The sequence below is a fragment of the Macadamia integrifolia genome, unplaced genomic scaffold (assembly GCF_013358625.1).
Source record: "Macadamia integrifolia cultivar HAES 741 unplaced genomic scaffold, SCU_Mint_v3 scaffold_18A, whole genome shotgun sequence".
NCBI lineage: Eukaryota > Viridiplantae > Streptophyta > Magnoliopsida > Proteales > Proteaceae > Macadamia > Macadamia integrifolia.
Window position 1 is genome coordinate 33,655 of NW_024870636.1, and position 14,497 is coordinate 48,151.

The 14,497-nt window shown below is 36.2% G+C and overlaps 1 pseudogene; it reads left to right on the forward strand.

The window, feature by feature from the left end:
- Positions 1–11,559: 11,559 nt before the first annotated feature.
- LOC122071144 lies at positions 11,560–11,674 on the forward strand (annotated as a pseudogene).
- The last annotated feature ends 2,823 nt before the right edge of the window (positions 11,675–14,497 follow it).

Genomic DNA, 14,497 nt, shown 5'->3' on the forward strand with positions numbered 1-14,497 from the left:
AAGTCATTTATGAATGACATAGGCAGAAAATTGATGGCATTTTGTGTTTGCATGTCATATTTGGAACACTCTATGATAAATAAATATATTAAAGTTAAATTGGGTGTAAGCTTTCGCACATGTTTAGCTACAAAACACATTTCTAGGGAACCATGAAAGGGTGATGTGGATTCCACCAAGGTGACGTATCTTGTTCTTTCATGATTTTTTCTAGACAGCATAGTAGGTGACATTTGCCTAAAGATGATGTCACCAAAGTTCAAGAAAATGACAGTAACCTAAGGTTTTTTATCCCAAAGATGAGGGGATCTCAAAAGTTATTGTTCTTTTCACAGTTAATACAAGAAAATGAAAAGACCAGTGTATTCCTATCTTAAAGGTATAGGATACAGTTTCAGCTATAACTCTTGAGTGATATAGTCATTACAGTGAATGCACATGAATCTCACCAACTTAAACTTTGTTATTAGTGTGGTCTATTTAAATCGATTTTTGTGAAGATTCTTTGTGGGTAGAGTTGGTATCTTAAAGATTAATATTAATGATGATACATATACTCACATTTGAGATGTTATGACACAAGATTATCCTACGTTGCTTCTACATGTTGATGGTTTATTAACTATTTTCAGCATAGTTTCAATGAAATCTAGTTTTTTGAGTCTAATAATTATATAGACCATAAATAGTTTATACAAATGGAATCAGAAGTCGTTTAATTTTGATTTATTAAAATGACTTCTGAAATCTGTTTATACTATTGATTATTTTGGTCCTGTTTATTCAAGCCAACAGTTAGATCTAGTTCTAATATGAACTGATATTGACTCTTATAAATGGTACTTTTATTAGGTCATCTAGTCCTACTCTCTCATATTAGTGGGAGAATAAATTATTATCCTATTGAAGGTGATAGATTTATCATACATGTTTTATTATGTATACTACACTTATCATTTCATGAATTTTAAGTCAATCTGGGGTATTTTGATATTTTCTTCGATGTTATATTTATCATCCGTGACATCAGATTTCGTCACGAGACACATAATTATGAGTTTTGACACTCATTTATGATTCAAAATATCACAAGTGCATTGTTTAAGTAATATTTCTTCGAATTTATATGTCATATTTGTACTTGTGATAAAGTTCAATTTTATTGAAAATTCATCGCGATAAAACAGATATATTATATTTGAATGATTTAAATGAACTCATTGAAGTTTTAGTGGCTTATCGGTATAAAGCCTACGAAGTTGTTTATACTTACTATAGATCTAAGCCAACATTACCCTTATTTGTTAAATGCTTATTGTTGTTTTAGCCTATAAGTTATTTGGTTTATGTGCCCTATTAGCTAAATAATTTTTTTTTTACTTAAAGAAATTATGGGGCTTTATTATGATTGACTTTAAAGTTTATAGGCAAATATTTATATTAGATATTAAAGTCATTTGAGCCTAAAGATCATACTTGTATACAATTTTTTATATCTAATGCATTATGGATAAGATAACATATTTCATGTGTTTTTTTGCTATCATGAATAAATGATATGAACCTTCATATTTAACATGTTGTCATTATAGGAAATCATCATATTTATATTTTCTATTTATTTATGGTAATGGCTGGAAGTACAAAACTGTCATACTAAGAATGTACTCACTTTGATAACTGCTAAATTATAGTGTTACCATATTGACTATAAGGGTTTATAATGGGTTGCTTTTGTGGGCTTATGTTGAATATTTTATTAATTAAGTACTGAAATAGTTCATCTTGTTATTTGCACCCAAAATCTAAACCCACAGGCATTTAGTAGCAATCCAAGTCTATAGGTTTTCATAATTTCAGTGATTACGCTTCTACTTAGTGGGCTAGTTATTGAGATTGTGAAATTACTATTAACTATTTAGGATGGGTTGTAATCAAGAAAATCATATGATGAATGATGTGCTCTCGCCACCACAGGTGAGTCTTCATTTGGTCGGTTTCAGTTGATAGTGTGAGGATGACGTTTTGGGCTTCATAGCTTTGAAGGTTCTTGTCTTGCCACCACAGATGACAGAATCTTCAGAGTGGTGTTGTTTCAAGTATCTCGCCTTGCATGTGAAAGATTTCACTACGTGTTTGGCCTTGCCACCACAGGTGTGACCCTGATGACGTCGGATCTTTCTCCAGTTTCTATTTTCCTACAGTTATTGAAAACAATATTGGGATAAATTTGATTAATAGTCCAATTAGTCAGATTTAATTATATTGTTGGGAAGTTTAATATGCCTTTTGTTATTGCATATTGTATATTTTAATAAATATGTATGATTATATTTGCTAGCTTTGGCTTCCCAGCTATTTTTTGTTAAAAAAAAAATTTTGAATGCTTCCAATTTTAAAGAATGGAACTAATCATTTAATATTTCTCTGGCTATTATGATAATAGATTTTAATTTTGAATTGATGAGCCTCCTAAGCCAGTGGTTGTTAATTATATTCAAGCTAATTATGTTCAAGCTAAGGTTCTTTATAAAAATGGGAGGAATCGAATAGGTCTATCTAAAGATCAGTGGGAGTGAGCTCATGAATCATAAATTTCTGTAGAGCTACATTATTACAGATTGTTGACTTTATATCTAGACCATTGAGGATGTTCTGTGACAACTCCATTGCGATTCGTTTCTCTCATAAAAGTAAAGTACTTTAGACTCTAAACACATTGACATTAATTAATTTTTTGTCAGAGAGAAAGTTCAAGAATCACAGATTACAATGAAACAGATTGCTACAGAAAACATGATTACAGATCTTCTTACTAAGGGCTTGACTCCAAAAGTCTTTCAAGCGCATGTCACTAATATGGGACTTGTTAGTCCTTTTTTTTTTTTTATGCATGTTATTAGTGGGAGTTTTGCTCAATATGTTTGCATTTGACTTTCAGTTTTATTTTATATATATGATGCATTATTATTGTTCTCAAGAATATATATATATATGCATTTTTATTATGGCCATTTCTTTATGTGTATACACTTATTTATTAATCTCCTACAGAAAATTGAGGTTATATGTGGTGTAGTTACCTCATTTGATATCTGAGGTTCTAGTCAATACACACACATCCAGTCGCTAGCAGAGCCTCATTTGATTGAGGTCTAGTGCTACTATTTTGGGACATCCAGATCTAGTCCCAATGAGCTTCTTTGATTGAAGCTTGAGCATTTAAGAGACGCTTATAGTTAATGAGACCTTCGGTATCTGTCTCATAAGGCTCATTTGGTTTTTGAGTCAAGACCAATTTGAAAATAGACATGATGATCACTATTGTGTATTATTTTCATACCACACTTTCATACTGTTCATCCCAAGTCGGTGAGGTTATGAGCATTTTGACGTGTTTGGTCTCATGTCGCTTTAGATGCGATGATCAATACGATTGGGTGTTTGTAATTATCATTTGGACCAAGACATTTGGTTTAAGATGCACTACATTCAACACTGTTTTGTTTGTGGACACATTCAGTTTATCTAAACCGGAGAGTCGTTTTAAATAAATTTTAAAATCTAGAACTTGTGACATATACTGCCCAAGTGGGAGATTGTAAGATTTTCAATTAAGTGGGCTAGCATAGTCAAAGATTTGTTTCCAAAACCGGTTTAGTGATGTTGACTAAAGATGGAGTAAGTAGAAAGAATCCAATATTATTGGTAAGTGATCTCTATGGAGATATTAGATTTTATTAGCACACCTTAATGGTATGAAATATTTATTACTATGTGTGGACCTAAGGTATTATTTCCTTAATGGGGAGGAAACCCTAATTTCTTTACAGCGGTTGGTCCCTACCCTCACCCCTATATATAGTTATCACTAACCCATTAAGTGAGGCTAATGATGCAAAAGCTAAAGGGAAAGAGGGTAGACCAGACCAACATTAATCGTATTGTACAAGGAACAAACAAGAAGAGATTCGAGGAGTTATTATTGTTCATGGATTCAGGTACATTGTTCTTATCTGTGTAGTAATTGTATTGTATGCTTATCTGATCTCCATGTGATTACATAGATTTTCTATCATGGATACCATAGATGTTCCAGTTTGGCATTTTGTTGCCTACCGCTTCAGACAAGAAGGTATTATTAAACCAAACTGATCAATAATTAGTCATTTTTACTTTTGAAATCTAATATAATATGGAGTGTTTAAATGCTATATTACTGCTAATTAATAAAACCACGAGATTTGTCATTTTTGTGAAACAACTTTTGAGAATGATAACTGTTGGTGTATGATGTCTTGTATTCCGTCGCAATTTAATCCAGGGAGTACTGGTACAGCACCTAGACAGCCAGGACGGCGGTCCCACTAGCCGGTTAGCGGGCCGTGGGGGTTGCAAGGGGGGCAGGAGGCCCCCCTGCATAGCAGGGGGTGTAGGGGGCGCAGCCCCCCGTTCGAATTTTTTATTTGAGGGCAATTGTAATTTAATCCGGATTAGGGTGGCAATTGTAGTTTGATTCGGATTAGGGTTTTTTCTCGCTATATATTTGTAGCGAGGGTTTCTTTCTCTGTAATGCAAGCAATACTGAGAGGTGTGAGGACGAGCGCTGTAACCCTATACTCCATTGATAGTGAAGCAGGATCTCATCTCACCGGGGACGTAGGCAACATTGCCGAACCTCGTAAAATCCGTGTGCATTGTTTGTTTGTTTTTCCATTATCTTCTGCATCGTTTTAGGGCTGCGTTTCTACAAATTGGTATCAGAGCTCTAGGTTTCCGTTTTCTAGGGTTTACTATCACGATGGCAGGGAAGGGATCGAATGTCAAGTATGACATCGAGAGGTTTAATGGGAAGAACAATTTGACCCTCTGACGTCAAAGGATGAAGGATCTTCTGATACAGCAAGGTTTGGCGAAAACGTTGTTGGGGAAGTCGAAGAAACCTGAAAAAATTACTGACGAAGATTGGGAAGAGATGGAGGAAAAGGCGGTAAGTGCTATTCGATTAAATCTTTCTGATGATGCCCTACAATATGTTGTGGGTATCGATTCTGCACCGCAGTTATGGGTGAAACTTGAAAGCATCTACATGACGAAGTCCTTAACGAACAAGTTGTTCGTGAAGAAGCAATTGTACTCTCTACAGATGGAGAAAAGTACGGATCTATTAGAGCATCTTAACATGTTCAATTAGATCGTAAGTAAACTTGCAAACTTGGAGGTTAAGATCGAGGATGAAGACAAGGCGTTACTATTGTTGTCGTCACTCCCAGAATCATATGATCATCTAGTAACGACTCTCTTGTACGGGAAGGAAACCCTTGAGATGGATGAAGTCGCAGCTGCCCTCATGTCCAATGATACAAGGAAGAAGGCCAGTAGTACGAAATCTCAAGGAGAAGGTTTTTTCGGAGGTGACAAGGAGCAGGAAAGAGGGAGATCAAATCAGAAGGGATCTGGGAAGAGTCGATCGAAATCAAAAGGGGCAAAGACAAAGGTCTCTTGTTACTATTGCAAGAAGGAAGGTCATATGAAGAGAGAGTGCTTGAAGAGGAAGGCGGACTTAAAGAAGAAAGGTGTAGATAAGGCATCTGAGGAAGCTAGCGTGGCTGACAGTTCAGATGGAGATGATGGAGATGTACTCTCTATATCATCAGGTAAGAATCAACCTTCTGATTCTTGGATTTTAGATTCTGGATGTTCATATCACATGTGTCCGCATAAGGATTGGTTTGATACATATCAACCACATAATGGTGGGTCTGTCCTAATGGGGAATGATGCCGTATGCAAGACCATTGGGATATGCACTATCAAAATCAAGATGTTTGATGGGATAATAAGAACTTTAGCAGATGTGAGACATGTACCAGAATTAAGGAAAAACTTAATATCTTTGGGGGCACTTGACTCAAATGGCTGCAAGTACATAGCAGAAGGTGGAGTTCTCAAAGTTATTAAGGGTGTAATGGTTGTCATGAAGGGACAGTTAGCAGGAAACCTATACAGACTCATAGGGAGCACAGTTATAGGTGGAGCATATGTGACTACAGATGCAGTATTTGATACAGATGATACCTATCTGTGGCATATGCGGTTAGGGCATATGGGAGAAAGAGGATTGATGGAGCTTCATAAAAGGAAAATGTTGAAGGGAGTAAAAACTTGTAAATTGAACTTCTGCAAGTATTGTGTGTTCAGAAAACAGTGCAAGGTTAGCTTCAAAACTGCAAAACATAAGAGTAAAGAGGTGCTTGATTATGTACACAGCGATGTATGGGGTCCTTCAACAACAAAATCTAAAGGTGGGGCAGAATACTTCGTGACCTTTGTTGATGATTACTCAAGGAAAGTCTGGATCTACTTCATGAAGCATAAAAGTGAGGTGTTCACTAAATTTAAGGAATGGAAGGCTGAGGTAGAAAGGAAGACAGGAAAGAAAATTAAATACTTGAGAACAGACAATGGAGGAGAGTACACATACAAGCCATTTCTAGAATTGTGCAAAGCTGAAGGGATTACACGTCACTTCACAGTTCCAAAGACACCACAACAAAATGGTGTAGCTGAAAGGATGAACAGAACACTTCTAGAAAGAGCTCGGAGTATGAGGCTGAATGCAGGGTTGAGCAAGAGATTTTGGGCAGAAGCAGTGAACATGGCATGTTTTCTCATCAATAGGTCTCCATCAAAAGCGATTGATTGTAAAATTCCTGAAGAGGTATGGACAGGAAAACCAGTAGATTATTCTATTCTAAAAATATTTGGTTGTCCAGCCTATGCGTATATTGAGAGTGAGCAACGTTCCAAGTTAGACTCAAAGTCTAAGAAATGTATCTTTCTTGGTTTTAAGAAAGGTGTAAAGGGATTCAAGTTGTGGGATCCAAGTTCAAAGAAAGTTGTGGTTAACAGAGATGTTGTGTTTGATGAGTCTCATATAGTGAAGTCAAATTACAATTCACAAGCAGTTGATGAAAATAAAGAAGGTTCTACTGTGCAGGTGGAGTTAGGTGAGTTAGAAACAACAAGAGAGAATGAGGAATCAAGTGACTTACCAGGACAACAGGAAGTAGTAGAAGTTCCCTATACTGTGGCAAAGGGTAAAGGGAAGCGTACTCACAAAGCACCAATGAGATACGGGTTTGAGGACATGGTTGCCTATGCCCTCACTGTAGGTACAGGTGATCCATCTTCCTACCATGATGCTATGAGTGATGCACAGCATGATAAATGGATGATAGCTATGATGGAGGAAATGGAATCTCTACAGAAGAACAAGACTTGGGAGATTGTGGAAAAACCCAAGGGAAGAAAAATCATTGGATGTAAATGGGTCTTTCGTAAGAAAGAGGCAGCATCTGAGAAGGAGCGTGAAAGGTATAAGGCCAGACTTGTAGCCAAGGGCTATGCACAGAAGGAGGGGATAGACTACAATGAAATATTTTCTCCGGTGGTGAAACACACTTCGATCAGGGTACTACTTGCTTTGGTGGCCATGTATGATTTAGAGCTTGAACAACTTGATGTGAAAACTGCATTTCTTCATGGTGACTTGGAGGAACAGATTTACATGGAGCAGCCTGAAGGTTTCAAGGTGCAGGGAAAGGAAGACCATGTTTGTCTGCTTAAGAGGTCGCTTTATGGCCTTAAGCAATATCCTAGGCAGTGGTACAAGCGCTTTGATTCTCACATGATGAAGATTGGCTACACAAGAAGTGAGTATGATAGTTGTGTTTATTATAAAGTGTCAAGTGATAATTCCATTATTTTGTTGATGCTTTATGTTGATGACATGCTCATTGCTGCAAAGAACAAACATGATATAGTCTCTTTGAAGTCTTTGTTGAGTGCTGAATTTGAGATGAAGGATCTTGGTGCCGCTAAGAAGATCCTTGGCATGGAAATCCTTAGAGATAAAAATGCAGGTAAACTTTGGGTAACTCAGAAGAGGTATATTGAAAAGGTGCTAGAGCGTTTCAATATGGAAAAGGCCAAGCCGGTTAGCACTCCGTTAGCTGGCCACTTCAAGTTATCTGAAAGGGAATGCCCTACAACACATGAGGAGGTGGAGCAGATGTCTCAAGTCCCTTATGCTAGCGCAGTTGGGAGTCTCATGTATGCTATGGTTTGTAGCAGGCCGGATTTGTCTCATGCAGTCAGTGTTGTTAGCAGATACATGAGTAATCCAGGGAAGGAGCATTGGAATGCAATTAAGTGGATCTTCAGATACTTGAGCAAGACTAAAGATATAGGTGTTATGTTCAGTGGCAAGGGAAGTTCTACAGAATTGGCAGGTTATGTTGATTCTGACTATGCCGGTGATTTAGATAAGAGGAGGTCTACTACAGGGTATGTGTTTACATTGGCTGGTGGACCTATATCATGGAGGGCGATGCTTTAGTCTACAATTGCATTGTCCACTACAGAGGCAGAGTACATGGCAGCAGTTGAGGCTGCCAAGGAAGGAGTCTGGTTGGCTGGACTAGTTCGTGAGTTGGGGTTGGAGCAAGGAGGTGCAGTGTTACATTGTGACAGTCAGAGTGCCATACATCTTGCAAAGAATCAAGTGTTTCATGCAAGGACAAAGCATATTGATGTGAGATTTCACAAGATCAGGGAGCTTGTGTCAGAAGGCAGTATTCACTTGAGAAAAATTCATACAGATCCCAATCCTGCAGATATGTTTACAAAGCCAGTTACTACAGAGAAGTTCGAGTCCTGTTTGGACTTGATTAATATTACTCATTGTTGAAGATGAGGGACGCACCAAACAGGTGCGGGTTTGTGCCTCTAATGAGGTACAATGATGAAGACGTCTACAAGTTATCTTTTTTAAGAGGCTCGACAGAATTCAAGCCAAGGTGGAGATTGTTGGTGTATGATGTCTTGTATTCCGTCGCAATTTAATCCAGGGAGTAGTGGTACAGCACCTAGACAGCCAGGACGGCGGTCCCGCTAGCCGGTTAGCGGGCCGTGGGGGTTGCAAGGGGGGCAGGAGGCCCCCCTGCATGCAGGGGGTGTTGGGGGGCGCAGCCCCCCGCTCGAATTTTTTATTTGAGGGCAATTGTAATTTAATCCGGATTAGGGTGGCAATTGTAGTTTGATTCGGATTAGGGTTTTTTCTCGCTATATATTTGTAGCGAGGGTTTCTTTCTCTGTAATGCAAGCAATACTGAGAGGTGTGAGGACGAGCGCTGTAACCCTATTCTCCATTGATAGTGAAGCAGGATCTCATCTCACCGGGGACGTAGGCAACATTGCCGAACCTCGTAAAATCCGTGTGCATTGTTTGTTTGTTTTTCCATTATCTTCTGCATCGTTTTAGGGCTGCGTTTCTACAGATAACTCCATGGAAGATAAAAAATGGAATGAATTCAAACAGCATTATCAGAATGAAATCGAAGATTATATTCGCGAAACTGCTTTAACTGAAGATCTAAGTGTCCATCTTGATCTATTTCATATATATATTTTCCTATTAATGAGGGAGAAATTTTGTATTGATTCTCTATTCCTTCCATTAATTAGTATGAAGGTTATGCACGAGCAATTCAAAATCTTTATTCGCTTCATGGTGTGGCAAAATCCTGTGTAGCCATGGAAAACTGGGACAGGATACAAAATGCTCCAATTGAAGATAGCCTAAAGAGGGAAGCTTCTAACCAAATTGAAAGAATAAGAAGTGTAATGATAATACTAGAGGCTAACATGGATGCAATGCATACACTGTGTAGACAGGGGCTCTTGAGGGGAGATTTTGATTCTCATGAGACTGATCGGATCTATGGATTTTGCACACCTTATCACGCTGCTCTTATGGATGCTTTCAACAGAGTTATAACTATCCATGACGATCATGTACGTAAGTTAACAGTAGAGGCCTTTATTACTCTCAGCAACACACCAAATAATTACATTTTTGGTCATTTTTGGTTTGCATCTTGAACTAGATTTTGGATCTAGAATGCATTAATCGGGTTTTAGAATGCGTTCTAGACCCCATACCAAACACATTGATCCTTAATTTTTTTTCCAAGACACATTTTTTGATGGTCGATTATGTGTTCCCCCTTTTCCTTAATTTTTCTTGTTACTTGAATATGTTGTTTTAGTTTTTGTGCCTAATCTAGTAATGTTAATATTGTTTCTGTTTACTAGCTTTTACAAGGATATATATAGTTTGAGGTTTTGTATATATATATATATATATATTCAAATATGTTACATGAATAGCATTCCTTTTCCATTTCTAAATCTCTTTTCTTACCATTTTTTTTTTTCTAAATTTGTTATGTTTAGTTCGATCATTGAGGTTCAAGAAGCTAAGTTTGAGCGGCCGTACTTAACTGCAATGGATTCATGCACTGGGTACTGAGGAGGTCATAGCGTGGTGCATGGAGTTCTTGGTTGCACTGTATTGATCAAGATATTAAGGTTATATAGGATGGTATTTGATGGTTATTATTATACCGAACTACTTAGGTTATTATTATACCGAACTACTTACTTTTTTATGGTGTTTGATAAATAATTTTCTTAAGAGTTTTTACATGAGATGTGGATGTCTTATGACAAAACAAATCAATGTGGTTATGGTACTTTATTGAAGTGTTTTACGGGTAATTGAATGGAAGGTGAAGTTTCTGAAAATCACAAGATAAATCCAAGTCGTTCATTTTTATAGTTTTTTTTTTCTTAAGTTTATTTTAATCTTAATTGTTTGTTCGTGCTCAGAATTAAGAGACTACAGGGTAATGTCTAGAGTACTATTACATATCAATGGATATATCCAAGAAGTGTGTCAATACAATTGATGTGTGACTAATCTAGACTGTCCTTTTTATACAATTAATGGTTAGAACTCCCATATTTTTTGTTGACATGATAGAATAGACACCTTACGTTATTTGGGAAAATAACAAACCTTTGTGGCAATAATAATTTGTCTTTTCTTATACATAGACGATGATATGTGGATGTTTGCGAGTGATAGCTGCCATCTCTTAAAATAAGCTTTGCTATATACATAAGGTATGGAAAGAATAGAGAAGTTGACATAAGTATCTTACATTAATCCCTGCTGTATGTAAATGAGAGCGGCTTTAAGCTAAAATGGAGCTGTTCGTACATCACAATAATTGTTGCAACTAAATAGTTGTGCGATTAGCAATCTCTCGATTTATCAATGCCTATTGATGTTTGTCCCTTTTCTAAAATAGTCCTTCTGGTGTTATGGCGATGTAGCTTGTCTTTTAAATTTAATTGGAAATATGAGTTCAATTGACCAATTCTAGACTATTGTAACAACAAGGTCTGAATTTTGACAACTAATGGCCAATCTTTATAAAATCCAAAGGTTTTGGATTCATTACTTCAGCTGCCACATTGTAAAAATAAAACGTCCTGAGATAGGGAAAGAGGGGATACTAGAACCACTTTCTAACCACCAGTCAACATTAAGTTTGATCACTAGCTTGTCCGTGCCAAAGTTTGTTGTCATATAAAGATTGTGAGTTTTGAGTAATGTAATTGAGGGATAGAGAGTAACAAACATCACATGTTTCACTCTTCGGAGACATCCGTTAAAATTGGAACAATGCTGAGAAGATTAGCAATTTAGCATGGTCCCTATGCAAGGATGGCACACACAGAACGAGAAATGGTCCAAATTTTTAAACTTATCCAAAAAAGGGGTGGGGGGTTACATGTATACAAAAAGAAAAAAGTTTTTCTTTTTCTTCTGAGGGGAACGATTTTAAAGTTAATTCAATGACAAATGATTAATTTAGTTCATCTAAGAAAGATTAATGTAAATAATTTCTGATTGTATGTATTAGTTACAAATGACTTGTAACCGATTTCTTATGCCCTTCTTAGTATTAGTGTATATTGTCTAGATTGTATGTAATATTTTTCATATATTTTGTGTTTAGAGCTTCTTTATTTAGATATTACCATGTTTAGGTAGCAATCCCTTGTATACAATTTCATCACCATATGAATAAATATAGATGCTTTTACCAGAATAATTATGGTATCAAACTGGATTTTTTTCCAGTTCTATTGCAGGTGTCTCTTGACTTGTCTCCATTCAGTCGTGCATGTGTATGCAGTTTTGCCTTTACTACATGTGAGGAGGATTGTTGGGAGAATATTCAATCAATCATCCTTGAGGACTTTCGTCCCCTAATATACTTACAAATCCCCCCAGCCAAAAGGTCGAGCTTTTGGGTAGGAAATTTATAGTCCCTATCTTATTAATGCTCACTCCATGGTTGAATTTCATGTTGCTTGCACAATATTATGCTACCTGAAGCATATTTGATCTACAATCATCTCATAAAATTTTCACAGTTTGATGTCATATGTTAGTAAGACATGAACAAATAGAAAACTAGCGAAGTTGGGGAAACAACTGAATAGAAGGTAAAGAAAAAAAAAATGGAGGAAGGTCTTGATAGAACGGATGCAAGAATGCAATGGTTAATAAACTTTGATGCTGTTAAACTCTATGATCAGTCCTCATGTTGGCGTAGGGTATAATTAAAAAAAGAAAAGAAAAAAATCATTGAAAAGAGAAAATAATTACCATGATTAAGTACCCTACACAGTATCTTTTGGGAAACTTAACTCTTTCACAACAAATGACCCATTTGATAATGTTTCAAGAAACGCGTTTATGCTGTTTTTGTGTCCAGAAATGGCATAGAAATGGCAGAAACGGAACAAAAAGTGTTTGATAAAACTGTTTCGTTTCACTTGTTTTCAGAAATAGAAATAGAAATTTTTACCTATTTATGGTTCAAGAAACGACCCAGGCGAAACAAGTTCACAAGTAGAACTTGTTTCGCAGTTTCTGGAAACGATTCGTGGTCATTCTTTCGTTGGTTATTATCGACTTCCAGAAACATGACTTATCAAACATCTTCAATTCGGTTTCTGTTTCTAAAAACGGAAATTTATGTTTCTGTCGTTTCTTGAAACAGAAACGGCAGAAACGTTATCAAACGGGCCCAAAGCAATGTAGGTCAAGGGATTTTACTAAACATCCGATGCGGGACTTCTCATAAAAATATATAAAGGAAGAAATGCAAAAGAAGGTAGACAATTAATAAATGCATTTCATCGTGGATACCCTTGAACCCATGGTTAGAAAAAAAAAAAAAAAAAATTCTAATGCTATTAACAGGATCAAATCTTGATCTTAATCACAAATAATGTCTTACATTTATTCAACAAGTGAATCTGGTAAAATAAGAAATACATTACAAGTCATTTGCTAATCCCAGCTTACCAAAAGCTTTAGCCCTTACCAAAATTTCATGAGAGTGGCCCTGGTCTTTACACTTGCAAAGCTAAATCCATCTAGAGTGTTTCCATTTCACACTCCAAAAGATCAATGGATTTATTAAAAGAAAGAAATTCTTAACCACTTATGTATGAAAATAAAATGCATTAAATATACGAATGAGATTTTGTTACATATTGTATGTTGAGGCTGTTTAAACAACATTTCAGAAGAACTATTATGGCCAAAATGACGTTTTTGATGATGCTTCATCATGACTTCTCATTGGTCATTATGCTGGTGGAAAAGCCACACTTTTTCACCAGAAACATTTTCCCTTAAAATTTTTGAATGTAGAGATATACATTAAAAAATAGTTGATACGTATAGTCATATAGGTGTAAAGATTAAGTCAATATGAAAATAGGTAATTTGATACGATTCGTTTCTTGTAGAATGGTTTCACCGTCGAAATACAAACTTGCCAAACTGAATAAGTTTCCTTGTAAAAAAAAAAAAACAAAAACAAAAACAAAAACAAAAACGTATCTATTATTCTTTGGATTAGTAAAATACAGTTTTAATTGGTTGTTTCTTTTTCTTTTTGGTAAGAGATTTCGTTCCAATTGACATCATTGACTGAGGACTAGGGCTTGAGAGTCCAGCCGTCTATAGCAAAAATATATCAAAATTTAATTAAACCCAATAATTGTAATATAACTTAAAAGGTAAATGACACTTTGGGCACACAATGTTTGGTGAAATTCCATGTGGGATACCAAAGGTTTGGAAGTTGGATGTGTATCATTTTAGATACCTCACCTTAATAAATTTAAGTGAAAAGGTTGGATATGATGTCGGATATCGTAAGCACCCACTATGTAATCTCTCTCTCCTCCCTTTTGAAATGACTCCCTTACTTTTCTTGTATGATATCTCATTAGGTGCACACATTGGTGTTGTCCACTAGCTTATATCATATACTGGCGCGGCACGCCTAGGGCACCCAATGTTTGGTGAAATTCCATATGGGATACCAAAGGTTTGGAAGTTGGAAATGTATCATTTAAGATACCTCACCTTAATAAATTTAAGGGAAAAGGTTGGGTAAGATGTCGGATATCATAAGCACCCACTATGTAATCTCTCTTTTCCCTTTTGAAATTACTCCCTTACTTCTCTTATATGATATCTCATCAGGCGCACACA